This window comes from Rhinatrema bivittatum, chromosome 3 (assembly GCF_901001135.1).
Source record: "Rhinatrema bivittatum chromosome 3, aRhiBiv1.1, whole genome shotgun sequence".
Taxonomy (NCBI): Eukaryota; Metazoa; Chordata; class Amphibia; order Gymnophiona; family Rhinatrematidae; genus Rhinatrema; species Rhinatrema bivittatum.
Genome location: NC_042617.1, coordinates 567,044,425 through 567,061,881, shown reverse-complemented (window position 1 = coordinate 567,061,881; position 17,457 = coordinate 567,044,425). Strand labels below are relative to the sequence as shown.

The 17,457-nt window shown below is 44.7% G+C and overlaps 1 non-coding gene across 1 annotated transcript; it reads right to left on the bottom strand.

Annotated features, from left to right (window-relative positions):
• Positions 1 to 16,944: 16,944 nt before the first annotated feature.
• Positions 16,945 to 17,016, bottom strand: TRNAE-CUC. Its single transcript has one exon. It is a non-coding gene; the product is annotated as a tRNA-Glu (tRNA).
• Positions 17,017 to 17,457: the final 441 nt, after the last annotated feature.

The following is a 17,457-nucleotide window of genomic DNA, read 5'->3' as shown; positions in this document are numbered from 1 at the left end:
TTGCTTTGGTTATTTGGGGTGACAGACTGCGGGATAGGAAGGTGATTTTCTGGTGTGATAACTTGGGGGTTGTTCAGGTCATAAATAAGTTATCTGTTATGTGCATTCTGGTGGCTGACTTGTTGTGCAAGTTTGTCTTGTGTTGTTTACAGCTGAATCTGTTGGCCTTGGCTCGTCATGTTCCAAGTGTTCATAATAAAATTGCTGAATCTCTTTCTCGTTCCAAGTGGGATCTCTTTTGGAAGCTGGCACTGAATGCGGATTGTGAAGGAGCAGTTGTTCCTGATTTCCTTTGGCACGTTGGTATCTCGCAGCATGGAACTTGTTGAGGGCTTCAGTGGCGGCATTGATGTGAGCTTCCTACACCAGTGGGTGTTCTAAGGTGGTTGGTCGTGCGGTCAGGTTTCAAAGGACTTGATGTCTGATTATATCATTTCGGCTAACGAGTGGGTCTTATCTAGATCGTCGGTTGTGGCTCATATTTTGGGTTTGTCCTTCTTTATTAAGGCTCATGGCTGGGGTAATCCCGCTGATAGTTACATTGTTAAGCATTTGATGGTTGGCTGGTTGAGGTGTGTGCCGCCGTCTGTTGATGGCAGGCTACCCATCACTCATAATTTATTGTTGCGGATGTGGGAGTGTCTTCTTGACATCTGTTTTTATCCTTTTGAAGCTTGTTTGTTTTGGACTGCTTTTGTGCTAGCCTTTTTTGAGGCATTTCGAGTTGCGGAGTTGGTGGATCATGCTGGGACCTGTAGTGATCATTCTAGCCTGTTTGTTTGGAGGGTGACAGGGTGCGCCTGAAAATACACTGGTCGAAGACGGATCAGGCAGGGAAGGGTTCTTAGCTTGTTTTATCTGCAGTGCCCAGGTTGTTGACTTGCCCAGTCGCTAATTTCCATGCGTATTGCTTGTGCGCCCATTTGGGGTATCCCATTTTTGTTTCATGCTAATGGCACCCCTCTTACCAGGTACCAATTTGCTTTGGTGTTGCAAAAGATGTTGGCAGCACTTAATCTAGGGGGTGGTAAGTATGGAACTCATTCATTTTGCATTGGGGCAGCTACCTCTGTGGCAGATTCGGGCCTTTCTGGTAGTGTAATCTGTCACATAGGTCACTGGAAGTCTGGGGCATTTGCATCCTATGTGTGTAGGGATAGGTCTTAACCTGGATATGGGCTTTCTTTGGTTTGTTTGCTGCATTCATTTTCTTGTTTTTTCAGGTGGCAGCCAATGTGAACGAATTGTTTGGATTATTGGCCACTCTTACGTGGTTTGGGTACATCACTGGGCTGCGAAGCGGTCTTATTTATTTATTTATTTAACATTTTTATATACCGCAATTCATGTAGCAAAGTTACATATCATTTCGGTTTACATTAAAACAATAACAAGCATATAAGAATGCAATTACATTACAACAGGGGAGTGAACTAGGATAAGAGATGGCTCTCATCTTGGTCTGGTTTGGCATGGAGTATGAGTGAGATGGCTTGGGCAGCGTGGGATGCGCTGAGATCAGTTGCTGTCCTTCTTGACCAAGTGGAAACCTCCTGTGGTGTTGCTGATACATCTTGGAGGCAACAATCTGGATTTTCGGTCCTGCCATTAGCAATTGGATGCAGCCCGGAAGGACTTTTCTGTTTTGATGTCTTGGTTGCCTGGTATGGTTTTGTGTTGGTCTGATATCATTCCAAGGCCTGCCTGTATGGGTTTGAAAACCTGGAGGCATTGTAGAACTAAGCTGAATGGGCAGGTTGGGGCCTGGTCAGATGCCTGTGGTGGGCTGCATGTTGTGCATGTTTGGTCCTGGGATGTTTGTGTGGGTCTCTTTGGTAGGGATGGAGTGCACCTTTCTGTAGTTGAGAATGATCTATTTAATAATGTTCTTCAGGAGGCCTTGGAGGGTGTCTTTCTGTTGGATGTCTAGGCCGCTTCTTTGTTGGTGGGCAGGGGAAGGCTAGGTGTTACCTAGCCTGCCCCTGTGGCGGAGTTATCAGAGCTATGGTTACTTTTGGAGTAATGTCTAGGAATCCGTTAGGTGGCAAGCTACCTTGATGCTGTGCACCCTGAGTATATGCATGTGACTGGGTTCAGTCACATGGAGGGGACTCCTTGCTGGGCTGTGATGGGGGCTCTGGTGAGTGGCGGGATGCTGTGGAGGAGATCATCTTGCTGGGGCATGGCGGATGTACCCATGGGGGGGGGGGTGTAATTACTTTGGCATTTGGTAGCTCTGGTGAATTGTTATATTAATAAAGCTGCGGCCTTTTGACATCCCAATCTGTTGGCTGTATTATTTGAGGTTGTGTCCATTTTGTAAAGGGAGTCGAGGGAGAGAGGCCATGAGTCCTGGTTGCCCATATTATGTGGAGGGCAGGCAGAGCCAGGTCTCTGGATGCCCATGACAATGTGGGCACCAAGCTTGGCTCCTCCTGTTTGAGGCTGAGGGTTAAGTGGGGGTGGAGGGGCAATTGGGTTTTTGAATCTTGGTGCTCTGGGGTTTTGAACCATGCAAGACACTGGTGTGTCCTGATTGGCTGTACCCCAGTGTACCAAGGGATTTGGGCATGATCCCTGGGGGCTGGAATAAGGGGCAGTACTTTGAAGCTGCCCCTTTCCTTCTAGCATGGTTCCTCACATCCCTCTCTCCCTCTCTTGTGGATTTCTTTGTAATTGTCGCACATTTGGGGTGGCAGAGTTACCAGAGCTATGGTTACTTTTGGGGTAATGTCTAGGAATCAGCTAGGTGGCAGATTACCTTGAGGCTATGTACCCTGAGTATATGCATGTGATTGGGTTCAGTCACATAGAGGGGCCTCCTTGCTAGACTGTGGTGGGGGTCCCGCTCACTGCGGGTTGTTACAGGCTAGGTGGGCTGTGGAGGGGAACATCTTGCTGGGGGTGGGGGTTATTGCTTTGGCATTTGGTAGCTCTGGTGAATTGTTATATTAATAAAGCTGTGGCCTTTTGACATCCCAATCTGTTGTTGGCTGTATTATTTGCAGTTGTGTCCATTTTGTAAAGGGAGCCGAGGAAGAGGGGGCCATGAGTCCTAGTTGTCCATATTATGCTCTTGTAACTAAACAGTTTACAAACTTCCAGTTGCTTCCCTTTCAGAGAGAGTGGGAGATTGAGAATCCTCTATTTTTATTTTTTTTTGTACTAACGTTTTATTGAGTTTTATAATAGAAAAGATACAAACAGATCAGGAGGTGCGTGGCACTGCAACACCTCCCAACTTGCAGTCAGTCAAACTTTACCATGTACAGCCAAGAAGATATATTCCCCCCCCTCCCTTAGATCCCCCCCCCCATTTCCCCACCTTCCCATGAGGCTCTGATTGAGGTCCTGATGCTGTAAAGCAGTCAATGGTCTCAACAGCAGGAAACACCAAGAGGCATCCATCTGTAAGTGGCACACTCGAGTGAGATTCACTTAGTCATTAAGCAGTCTACTCCGGGCTCGATGTGGAAGAGTTTGAATGTAGGGTTCCCAAACAGCCAGAAATCGACTCCGATGACGCGGCGAGCTGCGTGACGAGAGATATTCCACGTGCATGAGCGAGTAGAATAAATTTCTCCAAGCCCAAAACGACGGAGGTTCTAAAACTACTGTAGCTCTCTTCACTGTGCTCCTCCACAAAAGTTTATCCATCTAATGCATATGAGTGTTTTTGGGGTCAGAAGGTCAAATAAACAAAGCTCCTGCCAGAGTAGCAGCTTCCAGAAAAAAAAAGTCTGCCCTCTGCCGATTATAAAGATCTTTCTACATACAATACGTTCTCTTCTAGCTGCACAGCACTCCATTCAAAATCAGGTTTTCTGTCCCTAGTGGGTTTTATGAAAGTTTGGCCGGTAAAATCTCAGTTTTGCTTGTAGCAATTTTTGCTTAATCAATTTTGGAAGCCAAATTTTGGGGGGAAAAAATTCTTCATGGAATCTGATTGCTTCCATGTTAATATCAAGAGCAGGGATGGTCTTTGAGTGCTGCAAAACAGGTCGGGTCTTCAGCATTTCCACTATGGATATTCATGAATACATTTGCATGCGCTTGATCCCAGATCCAGGGTTAATTTGTTGAATTTGTATTTCCTGCCATGCAGGCTCATTTGTGGCCCTGGGACTGGAGTTTGCCATCCCTGATTTGAAGCAGAGAAAGAGAACAATCAAACCACAGAATGGAGCCCTGCAGGGATACCTTGCGCCAATAGCTTTGCAAACAAGAGCTCTGGCTCTTCCTATAGTTCCTAGAATCTATTTGCTGCTTTTTTTTTCATAACAATTAGAAATTCCTTAAGTAAGTGTAAGTTCCTGTTTATTTTCAAATGTTACTACAATTATGGGTTACATAAATTATCTGAGAAATAAATACTCAGAGGTCACTAGATACCAGGTATATAACAAATAAAAAAGGCATCAACCACAAAAGTCAAACAAAGCATGTAAAATGATCCACTAAAATTGGTGATTAGTGAACAAATGTATTTCAACAAATTTGATGAACAAAAAAATTCACATTTTTACAAATAATGAAAAAATATTTTTAAGGCAGGAAAGACTTCCTAGACCAAGCTGGGCTTAATGTTTTCAGCACAAGTCAAAAATGTTTAATCATTAGTCAGAAAACCTCCCAAATTTATTTTGGTTTTATTACTATAATCTATAAAAAAAAAAGTTCAAAATTTGAAAAAGATCACTGAAAAGTTCAAGTGGAACAAGCTGAATTCAGAAATAAAGTAAACAGACTTAGGGTCTGATTCACGAAGACTTTTCTCCCATTCTATGTCTATGGGAAAAATGCTTATTGAATCAGGCCCTTAGCTTGAAAACTCCTTGGAGAGCGATAGCAAAGCAAAATTTCAAACTTTACAAGAATTCTCTGACATAAATTTGCAGAAAAATATCTAAAAGCAAACAAAGCATGACAACCCCCCCCCCCCCCTATAAATGAGTTTAAATATAAAGGGAGAGCCCCTTATATAATGTAAACCATTGTGATCATCTTTTGGAACGACAATATATAAAATGCTTAAATAAATAAATAAATAAATCTTTTGAGTTTTACAAAGCTTTATTAAGTCAACAATATGAAACCTCTATACAGTGGATAATCTACACATGTGAATCCCCAAATCACAATATGCCTCTGTCTGTCTCTGTTCATGAAGAACAGGAGGGAAAAATCGACAGGTTTCTCATCTTTCACCAAAATTCTTTCAATTTGTCATGGAAAGCAAACGACCAGGAGGATTAAAACATATGTGTAAAGCCAGTGTGGCCCTCTGCTGACCTCTAGAATTAGGTGATGGTTATAATAGGGAACTTTCCTCCTCAAGGGAGGTTCTGGGAGTTGTGCTTGGGACAGGGGTTTTCAACCCACTTGTTGGGACACACCTAGCCAGTCAGATTTTCAGGATATCCGCAGTGAATGTGCATGAGTTACGTTTGCATGTGCTGCATCCATTGTATGCAAATATTTCTCATGCATATTCATCTGGATATTCTGAAAATCTGACTGGCTAGGTGTGCCCCGAGGACTGCGTTAGGGTATGGTGAGAGGGAGTTCCTTCCGCTAAAGGGGATGGGTTTGGGAGGAAGGTGCTCAAGGTGCTTCTCCAAGCCCTGAGGGGAAGTTGAGTGAGTTGTTTTTGATGTAAGGAGTAATGGGATGAGACTCCCATGAGTTAGAAGTCTGCAAACTGAGGATGAGGCTTGCAGCCTTGGATGGGGTCTAGATGGGTTCTGGGTTTGAGAAGATCTGAGAGTTAGAAGTATTGAAGAAGCCCTGGGAGGTTTGTAAGAATCCCTCAGTTAACAAGGATATTTTTGATCTGTCTTGGGAAATCCACATCTTGAGACAGAGATTTTCTTTCAGAGAAGAGTTTCCCGTGTGGGATTTGAAGTCCTGAAGGGTAAAGAACCTTGGTGGGATTGGATTGGAAACTGCCCCTGAAAATTGGTCAATTTTGAAGTGAAAAGAACTGTGTGAAGTTCTGAGTTATTGGAAGTGAAAATCTATACTTGACGTTCTGGACTTAGATTACTTGGGGTGGATATTCAAACGCTCCTTATCTGGATAAATCAGACAAATCCAGTTAAGTACCTGCTACTGAATATCCAAGCTATGTTCAGCAGCTACTACTTAGCCGGATAAGTAGTTATCCGGCTAAGTAGATAGCCGGATATCTTGGGGGTGGGCAATGGGCAGATCTAGGTGGGGAAACTTATCTGGTTATCTTAACTGAATAAGTGCTATATTCAGCCTTATCTAGTTAAGTTAACCAAATAAGTTAGACCTGCTTAATAGCAGGTCTAAAGTTATCCATATATATCTTATATGGCTAACTAGAATGTATGGTTATATTCAGCAGCCTAGCCGTTCTGCTGAATAGCCCTTCTAAGTTATTTGGATAAGTTATATCTGTATAATTTAGATAACCGGATATCTTTGAATATTGAACCCCTTAAGTTTTTTCCCATCTCCATTCTGTTCTGATTGGACTGTGACTTTTTTGAACTTCTGGAATAAATTTAGTCTTTCTTTTTGGAATAATGCTTTGATGTGGACCTCATTTTTTTTTTTTACCTCATTGACTACAAATCTCCTCTTAGGCCTCACAGCTTTGCTGTTCCCTACCAGATGGTATCCAGGTGTTCCAGGGCTACAGAAAGGGTTTTCCCCACCTTTGTATTCGCCAAATTTGATTCACGATGGGAAAGGGGGGTTTCACCAGCTAAGTTTCACTAGGCTGTAACTTCAGGAGTCTTCTAGAGAGGGGAGGTTCAGTAGGTGGTAGTGTTTGGAATAAGTGATAAGAGGGGTCCATCCCTCCAGTGGGTGGGTAAGCCAAAATAATATAAAAGGTGACTCCATGAGTCATTGAGTGAAAGTCTGAGTAGTGGCCTGGAGTTCTGAGACAGACGTAAAGTCAGTCGGGAGCTGGGCTTGGCTTTGGACTCTGAACTTCTGTAGGAGAGGGTTTCCTCCCTTGCAAATGGTCGCAGACAATTAAGGAGGATTCTTCCCTTTGTCAAAAGGAAAGGATTGGTCTGTGACAGCCTGCTGCCAGTGATTTGTCGGTAAGACATAAAGGAGAATTTTCGTCATTCCATGAAGGTCTTAAAGAAGAGAGAGCTGAGCTGGTAGAAAAGAGGAGATTCTTCTAGCTATCATTTCTCAAGCAGCCGGAGAAGTTTAAGGGAGTGGACTCTTGAATTGTTTTGTCCTGTATGTTACCTAAACTATTCTTTTTCCCTGCATTTTCTTGGTAATGCTGAACATGCCGAATGATTTTGCGGACTTTAACTTCTATTGGAACACAACACATGGTGTGGACTGGTTTCTTCTGTAATGCCCCTGGGCCTTGCAGGTGAATCCTGCGCTCCGCATCGCAAATTCACGCATTTCCCAGGCTTTGCAGCAAGTGACAAACAGCAGTTTCTGAAGGTTAACCCCCTTGTAAGAGGGAAGGGTTACAAATGCATCTACAGTATTAAGAAAAAGATTCTCTACTTCCTTTATTCCTCCGGGTCGCCAAACATAAGCCCCAGGCTCCCAACTGAAAGAATCCCAAGATTATAGAGCTCTACCTGGGGACCACGTTGTCTGTGAAAACCTGCAGTCTCCTACACAGACAAATATTTCTTTCCACTGGAGTCAGAAGGAATCACGTCCGCCATTGATAGTTAGAAAAAGATGCCAAACACTGCAGTTGTCATGCGTCTGGAACATCACTCTCCACCAGCTTAAGGAAAGACCACCGCACTGACACCATAGCCAAGGACATCGCCTCTACAAAGGAAACTTAATGTCTCCATAGTACAACCCGGGAACAAGTCTCAGTAGTCGGGTTAGTTACGTTCTATCTGTTCCAGTGGGTGGCTACAAGCAAGTGGAATATCAGGATGCCATGATTTCCTCCCTGGTAGCTTAATAAAGACAGCAAGCTCTGAGCTGCTTTTTACCTCAGCACAGGAGACTCTAACTAACTGCCTTTGGTGGTTTTACCTAATTTAGCTAAAGAGTGTGGTTGCTGTGTTAGTCCACGGGTGTTAGCTCTCAAAAGCTAGTCAAGAAATGTATTAAGTTAGTCCAATAAAAAAAGGTATTACCTTATTTTATTTCCATGTATTTTTAACCTTTATTTCCGTGCACTCAGTTTAGCTGTATTCCCATAGGTTGAAAGTTATTTCTCAGCACATCAAAATCCCAATAGTTGCTCTGCCACTATTTTTCATTTTATAATTTAACCTGTTTCTAGCTCGTATATTCCGCCAACTGCTTCTGCAGTGCCGACACCTCATGCTATGTAATTTCTGAAGCAATGCAATGGGTAAAACTAGAGCGCCACCTTGTGTTATACAGTTTTATTTGTATTTTTAAGATGTACTTGGATCCATTGTTATTGTATTTTAGCTTATGTTGAGACAGATTTTATATTTTAGATGAACCATTTTAAAAGTTACCCTTCTCTTATATGCAAATGTAGTAACTAACATGTGATTTGTGTTGTAAACTGACGTGATATGTATCAACATGAATGCTGGTATACAAAAAAAAAAATCACTAAATAAATAAATAAATACATAAATAAATAAAATATTACAATGATGCTTTTCTGCCTCTTTTGCCCACAGAAAATCTGCATGAAAAACACATACATTGGAAGATATGTTATGCTGTTATTAAAATAAGATGATGCAGTGTTTAAAACACATTCTTTAATCAACTAGTTCTGTAAAAAATACTATTGTGCCAAATTCAAAATGTCCAAATAAGAACATAATGCTATACTGGGTGAGACCAATGGCCAATCAAGCCCAGTATCCTGTCTCCAACAGTGACCAGTCTAAGCCATCTTGGAAGAAGCATGGATAATTCCTTCGTGGCATACATAAAATATTGAGAGGCTCTGACACTGTTGGACTACTGATTTGGGTCATGCAGATGGGGAAGTGGACCCGGACTAGAGGCAGTGGGGTAGGTTGGTTCCTCTGGAGCTGCACAGGGAGATTCCTTCTTTGATCTCCCCACTACAAACCCTGGCCCTCTCTGTCCCCGTTTCCCTTGTTGCTGGCAGCCAAAGGGTGCCCCCCAATCCACACTCTACCATGAAGCATAATTGAAATAAATAACTTTCATTTCTGGGGTTACACGCCAGAAAGCTACTTACAAAAGATTTTAGAAAGGGTATCACAATGTAGCTGAATAATTCAGGGTTCAACAGGACTCAGAGCCATGATGCAGTTTACAAAAGTCCACCAGCAAACTGTGCTCCTCAGTTTAGAGAACCATTTTCAACACGCCTCACACCTTTTCAGTACTCCACGTTTCCTTCTTCCAACCACTCCCAGCAAGAATGCGTGACTCACTTGCCCTGATTATTCCCACATCCTCGGGGCCACTAACCTACCCCAGCAGTCCTATGCTCCATGCCTTCATCTCACAATCTCCTCAGGGTCCCTCTAATCGAGGCACTTGCACATCCATAGGCCAACAGGAACGCTCCACCCAGGTCCCTGTGCTCTTTTCTCCAGCAGGGTTTAGGACTTCTCCAGCCTCCTCCATACTCTGCTGCTCCTTTGAGTCATTCCTCTTTTTTGGGGAAACCTGTTTTCTCTTCCAGTTTCTCCTCACTTTCCACTCCAGGGTCCCCCGGCCATTTCCTCTTGGGAGGAAATACCACTTTCACCTCGGGTCTTGGGCCTCTCCTCTTGAAAGGAAGAGTCCCTGCAGGGCCCACTCCAATAGGAGGGGTCCAAGGGCCTGTCAGCCTGGAGGCTGGCTCCCTGCTGATGGCTGACTACATCCTGGAGGTTCCTCGGCCTTCCCCCACCACACCTTACTCCGCATTATATATACCTCTAGACCAACTCCTCTAAAAGATCATCTTTCCAGCTCTCTTAAAGGGAAACCAGCAGTAGAAAACCTTAGTAAAATGTATCTGGAATATTCCCATTAACAGGTATATAGCATAGCTCATCTCTGTTCCTTATGCCATCTAGTAGTGGTTCACTGGTACTGCAGCCGAATACCATTTTCTTCTTCCAAATCTCCAACAAGAGAAATGATATGACTCCCCCACCCAAAGTGTCTCCAAATACCAAACGTCTAGATGGGGACGCAATATGTAATAGATCTTAACGAGAAGATCCATTCGTGTTGCTCATTTCTGGCAGTAAGAGGTGGCATTTCCAAGCCTAACTGGCCAATAATTGTTAAGAACATAAGAAGTTGCCATACTGGGTCAGACCAAGGGACCATCAAGCCCAGCATCCTGTTTCCAACAGTGGCCAATCCAGGTTACAAGTACCTGGCAAGTACATTAAGTAGATCCCATGCTACTGATGCCAGTAATAGCAGTGGTTATTCCGTAAGTCAGCTTGATTAATAGCAGGTAATGGACTTCTCCTCCAATAACTTATCCAAATCTTTTTTAAACCCAGCTACACTAACTGCGCTAACCACATCCTCTGGCAACAAATTCCAGAGCTTAATTGTTCTTTAGGTGAAAAAGAATTTTCTCTGATTAGTTGTAAATGTGCTACTTGCTAACTTCATGGAGAGCTCCCTAGTCCTTCTATTACCCGAAAGAGTAAATAACCGATTCACATTTACCTGATCTACATAACTCAAGATTTTATAGACCTCTATCATATCCCCCCTCAGCCCTCTTTTCGCCAAGCTGAACAGCCCTGACCTCGTTAGTCTTTCCTCACAGGGGAGCTGTTCCATCCCCTTTATCATTTTGGACGCCCTTCTCTGTACCAGTGACTTGTTGTTTATAAGCCTTTTCATTGGTTTCTTACACCGAATACAGTTCGTGCGTGACATTTGTGCTGCAACGATATGGCTAGCACACCTTGCAACAAGTTTAACATTTTTTTTTAATGTTCTCCAAGGGAACATTGCCATTACAAGTGCATATTTTGTATTACATTGTTGTTGACTTACTATTTCTTTGAGACAGCTTTGGGTTTGTCTTTCATGCACTTAGTTTCTTAGCTATTCAGTTCCTTGTGTATTTTTTTCTCTCTTTTCTTTCTTTGTCTGGAGGGAGGGAATGTTTCATGTGGGACACGGGCTCCGCTCCCCATGTGTAGGGAGAAAGATTTGGTTCTGTGCTGGAAGAGGGGGGATGGCTGGGGGAGAAGGTTTGTAGAAGGTTCTATATATGATATGGGTTTACTGATCCTGACCTCTGCAATGCTATTTGATGGAGTACACATTCACCTTCACACTTCTTTTTCTTTAAGCTCAGATCCTGGCTGGGAGGTCTAGGCTTTTGATTGAGATTTCTTCTTTTTTGCTTTTACCATGGAATAAATGGGAACAAGATGACGCCCCCACATTTGAGATTTTGCTCTTGGAATGTCTCAGGGGTGGGCTCTGTGCTTATGCATTATAAGATTTTGCAATCTGTACAGAGACCAAGGGGTCGATTTTAAAAGCAGCGTGCGGCCGTCCGTGTGTGTGCGGTTCCTGGCGCGTGCACAAGGCCATCGCGCGCATGCTATAAAATCCGATGGCCGCGTGCTCATGCGTGCCAGATTTTAAAATCCGAGCACGCATGTGCAGGTGGCGCACACGTGGGAGGGGGGGGGGAATTTTCGGTAAATACACGCAGCGACGCAATCGGGCCTCCCCTAGTTTCCTCCCAATCTGCTCCCTTCCCCCCTACCCAACCTTCCTCCCCTTCTCTTCCCCGCCCCCTAAACCTAACCTAACTAACCCCAAATTCTTTATTTCAATACTTACTGCTCCTCTGGAGCAGAAGTAATCTGTGCTTGCCAGCCGGCTGCCGGCGCACACTTCCCTGGGACAGGGACAAATACCTGGGTTTATGCGCATGGCTGGGCCTTGTGCGCGCCACGTGCATTTTATAAAGGGCCTGGCCACGCCCGTAAACCCTGGTACATGCACAAGTGCTGGACCTCTCCAGAGGGGCTGGGCAGGGAGGGGCAGGCCGGGACAGCGTCATTCGATGCTGTCCCAGGGAAGCGCATGCCTGCAGCCGGCCAGTGTGTGCAGATTACTTCTCCAGAGGAGCAGTAAGCATTGAAATAAAGAATTTGGGATTAGTTAGGTTAAGTCTAGGGGGCGGGGAGGAGAGGGGAAGAGGAAGGAAGGTTAGGTAGGGGGGTAGGGAAGTTCCTTTCCAGTCTGCCGGTGCGCATGTTATAAAATCGGCACGTCCATGGGCCTGCGCCAGAAACCGCACTCACATGGACGGCCATGCACTGCTTTTAAAATCGACCCCTTGAAATGTATTCACTCCAACTACGTTTTATTTTGCGTAAACTTAGACAGGTACTTCCCATTCACCTCCAAAGTTTTGTTCTCCTGCGACCCGTTTTGAATGCGTGGTGCTGATTTCGTCGCATGATGGGACTTACTCCCCAAATTGCTCAGTTTCTACCGCTGCTGGAAAATGAAGACTTTGGTCTGGGATTGCATAATAAGGTGTTTAGAGAGTGGAATGATAGGGGGATTCAAACCATACTGCACGTAGAAGTGAAATGAATCAGGTGCACCCCTTTCAAGCACTAAAAGAGGGGTATGGTCTCAATCCCAAACATTTTTATGCCTAACTCCAGGTAGAACACTATATTCACTCTTTGACCTTGCCTGACCCACACAATCATGCTTGGGAACTCCTCTCAGACTTTCCTGATTTGGAAGATCCCAGTAGACGCAAGATATCTTTCTGGTATAAGTTAATAAGTAAACACCAGCCCGCCTTGCGATGGGATACTTTGAGGATTGAAATAGGGAGTTGGGGACTAAGCTGACCTTGGCATATTACAAGGGATATTTACATGGGTTCAATCTTTATCTGCTCATACTCCACTTATGCAACTCAATTTAAATTCCTTCATAGATTTTATATCGCCTCGGCGAGGGGCAGTATAATATGGATCCCGGGAACTGGGCATTGCCCTAAATGTGGAAATGTTAACTGTTACGATTCCTCCTGTAGTTGGAGCTACGGGAGGCCTCTCACCTTTTTCTGGAGGCCGCTCCGAAGTCGGGGCCTCGCCTGATCTGGTTGCCCAGCTTTTGCTCCATGGCCTGGGAGGCCTTCAACGTCCTCGGGGCCTGCCTGAGCCCCCTTCAGTCTTCACCTGGACTTCCTGGTTTGGGCCCCGCCCTTCTCCCTAGGGGCCGGCCCACAGCTCTCCTCTCCAGTTATAGGGCCAGCCAGGTGTGGCCCATCTGAACTCCTCCCAGGGAGTTGCTTGTTCCTGTCCTATAAAAGGACTTCCTCTTCACTCAGTCCTTGCTTTGGCAATGGCGCTAGTCTACCTAGGCTGTGTCTCCCTTGGACTTCCTGATGTTGCTGCTTGTTCCTGATATTCTAGTCCTGATGTTCCTGCTTGTTCCTGATGTTCCAGTCCTGATGCTCCAGGATGTGGGATCCATGCCTCCGAAAGTTCCTGCTTCTGTTCCGAGCTCCTAGACTCTTGCTTCTGATTCCTAGTTCCAACTCTGGAGGACCCGTGGGGTTTCCACTACCCTGTGCTGAGTGACTTCCCGAGCTTCTCCCGCTCTTCTCGTGGTCCGCGACCAGCCTCTTGGCTGTATAGGGCACGAAGGAGACAGTGTGGTCCATGACTATCCACTGGGGCAGCCCGTTGGCAATGGATTGGTACGGGGCCTGAGGGTCCTGCTCATCCCTCTTGTTCCTGTCTTCGTCCTCTGTGCTTTGCTCCAAGTTCCAAGGCCTTGCTTTCTCCGCTTCAGTCCTGTGCCAACCTGACCTCCGTCCGGCCTGCCGCCTCTGCTGCTCCCTGCGGCAGGTCCGAAAGGGCTGGGAATGGTCGGAGGACTGTTCAGAGACCATCATAATAGTGTGGTCTCCCGGGGTGTATAGGTCGGCGGAGTGGCCGGGACTTGGACCGTCTTCACCACTGCAAGGGCACACCTCACTTCTCTTCCATCTAGAGAGCCTTGGTATGCCAAGCCTCGAGTGCTTGCTCAAGACTGACGCTAGCCATAACAGTTAACAGCACATTAGGTCTCCAATTTTGGACTTGTCCATACTGCACCTGTTTTGGGCTCATGTTCACAACTATCTTACTCGTTTGAGTAGAGTTTCCTTTTCTTTAACGGTGAACATTTTTCTCTGGGATAATCTGCCAGGAGTTCCCTTTCCTAACAGATATGTGAAATGGTGGTGTAGAGTGACAATGTTATTAGCCAAAAAATGTATATATTAAAATGGGGATCTATACCTGCTCCCTGCTGATGGCTTCCCGAGGCGGCATGGGTTCTCATCGATGGCGCCATTGTCACACTGCACAACGCAGCGCACACAACAGCTTGCCCCTCCCCTCGCTGCATAATGACGCTCCTCCTGAGAGCCCCTGCGCTAGCGCGGGAAATTGAGAGTATATCAACCCAGCGTCCCAGCACAAGCCTTGCCTCAGCTACAGGCTTGCTTGTGCTAGTGCTGCCTTATCCTGTGTTTCTTTGCATTCCTTGAGACTCTGCTTTGGAATTGGACTCTGTCTGCCTGCCGCCTGCCACTGAACTTGTTATGATGGATAACTACTGAGGAGGTTGAGAGAGTGGCTTTAATGCTATTTCACATCTAGTAGCCAATATCACTTGAATAACCAACCTTTGCATGTATCTATCTTCTTTCGGCCCCCAGAAGTGCTTGCATTGGTGTTAGCATCAATTTTACCTTAAGAATAGAACTCAGCCATTCCGAAACCTGTGCCCACAAAGATTGTCCTAGTGGGCATACCCAACAGAAATGCAAGAAGGTTCCACTCCACCGCAGCCTTTCCAACATTGATCTGAGGATTCTGGGAATATTCTATGCAGTTTCTCTGGGGTGAAATACCATCGGTATAACACTTTATACCCATTCTCAAAAAGACCCGCTGAAATTAAACCCTTGCCTATATTTCTAAAAATGTCCCTCCAGATGTTCTCTGATATTTCTTCCTGCAAGTCTCGTTCCTATGCTCTAATAAACAAATGTTTATGTTGGGGAATGCAGGGTAATGCAGATGAGAATGAATGTACTCAATCCTACATTTAAGAAGTAATATCTCAAAGAGATAGTAACTCAATAATATACCTGGACTTGACCAACATTACTGAAATAATGATTTTATTTATGAAATTGTAACCGAACTTTATTGGCACCTGTTAGAATGTACGATATCCTAGATTTACTAACCTTAGTCTATGTGCCTATTTGTAAACCGTTGCGATGGTATATAACTTAGCGACGGTATAGAAAAGATTTTAAATAAATAAAATAAAATAAATAAATGTAATATTAAATACATTTTAGATGTGAAATAGCATTAAAGCGGAGAGACTAGACGATCCCCTCATTGCAATCAGTCTAGGATCGAGTTATTTCAATACACAAGTTAGGAAAGATTACAGCCCTTAATTATAAAACCTACACGTATTTCTCAAAAGTGTGGACTCCATTTGTCCAATGGATGTCTAATTTACAACAGAAACCATTGACAATTGAGTAACTTCACTGGGATAATGGAATGTGTACGTTTTCCAAATCAGTAAGCGGATCATAGCATTGTTAGCTCCCTGTACATAGGAACAGGAGGAGGGTGGGAGACAGGAGGGTAAGAGGGTAGGAGGGGAGGAAGGAGTCGGGGGGGGGGGGGGGGGGAAGTTTGAAATGGGGAAAAACTGGGATCACTTGGATACCGTTGGATAACGCTTTCGATACCATTAACCACAACATACTTATCAGCCGCTTCTCAGAAATCGGCATTGCAGGAACTGCCCTACATTGGTTCAAGTCCTACCTTGAAGACAGGCATTACACAGTGAAGATTGGTAACTCAGAATCCACACCCACCCAACTTAACCAAGGCGTTCCCCAAGGATTCTCCCTCTCTTCCACCCTCTTCAACATATACCTCCTACCACTCTTCCAACTCCTATCAGACCTTGGCCTCCCCCATTACATCTATGCCGACGATGTGCAAATCCTCATCCCCATACACGAATCCCTCTCCAAGGCTCTCAAGACCTGGGAAAACTGCCTCAATGAAATAAACCAACTACTCTCCAACCTACACCTTGCCCTTAACACAGCAAAAACTGAGCTCCTATTCATCTCCACACACAATAATACAGCACCCCTTCCCCCCTTGACCTCTTTCAAGCATAATGCACACAACCTTGGTGTAATCATCGATAACCAAATAAACCTAAAAAACTTTATCAACTTTACCTTAAAAGACTGTTTCTTCAAGCCACATGTCCTTAAAAAAACTGAAACCCCTAACTAATAGATCTGAAATTTCATTTTTTAGTTCCCTCAGAACTGGGATGCATACCATCCAGTCCAGGTGAATTGCTACTCTGTAGTTTGTCAGTCTGGCCTACTACATCTTCCAGGTTCACAGTGATTTGGTTCAGTTCAACTGATTCATCACCCATATAAACCATCTCCTGGTATCTCCCCAGCATCCTCATTAGTAAACACAGAAGCAAAGAATTATTTTGGTCTTTCTGCAATGGCCTTATCTTGCTAGTGTGCAATAGGAGTTAATGGTGAGCCTACAGCACACCAGCTGTTTATCTCACACACATGTCCATCAGCAACACCAGGACAGCATGGAAAGCATGGAAAAGTCAACTGTGACTGTGATGCTAAGGGCCGGATTTTTAAAAGGTTATGCGCGTAAATCCGGATATAAATGTAAGTAGAAATAAAAAGGTCCCTAAATACCCTGCAAGTGACACCTGGTTACTGAAGGAAGCTTGCAGTACCTCAAATCACGGCAACGGCAGTCAAATAACATTTCAAAACTATGGAACCATTTAACAAAAAAAAAAGAAATACATTTAAACCATGCAACTTTAATTTAACTTTTTAAAACAGCAGTTGAAACAAGTGAAAAAAATTATATCTATTTAAAATAGGAACAAAAAAAGTTTGGCTTCCCTGACCGGGAATCGAACCCGGGCCGCGGCGGTGAGAGCGCCGAATCCTAACCACTAGACCACCAGGGAACTTCGAACGTAGTGTTCTCACCAATCCAATTCACTTGTTGTCAAATCGGTTTTCTGTTTGCCTTTTGAGTAGTCAGTAATGAAAGTAGGCTTACCATGTGGTTTCACGTCCCACCCTCGCCTCGTGCTGTGCTCGCTATCACCTGCTTGCTCGGGAGCTCTGTGCAGCTGAAAGTATGTTGTGTGAAAGCGCAGCGCTCTATTACGGAATTTTTTTTTTTTTTTTTGGTAACATTTGTACCTGTTCCCTCGCAGAGGTTCCGATCTCCCCCTGTGGTATTTAACTCAGCTGGGCCGGGCCGGGCGTGATAACATAAAGAGCTCTGGCCGTGCTCGCGCCAGGCAGCAGAGAGCGCGCGAGAGCTGGAGTAAGGCGCTGCTGTGCTGTAATGCAAGAAGCCGTAGTTGCCTGCTTGCCCACCCATCCCATGAGATCTATTG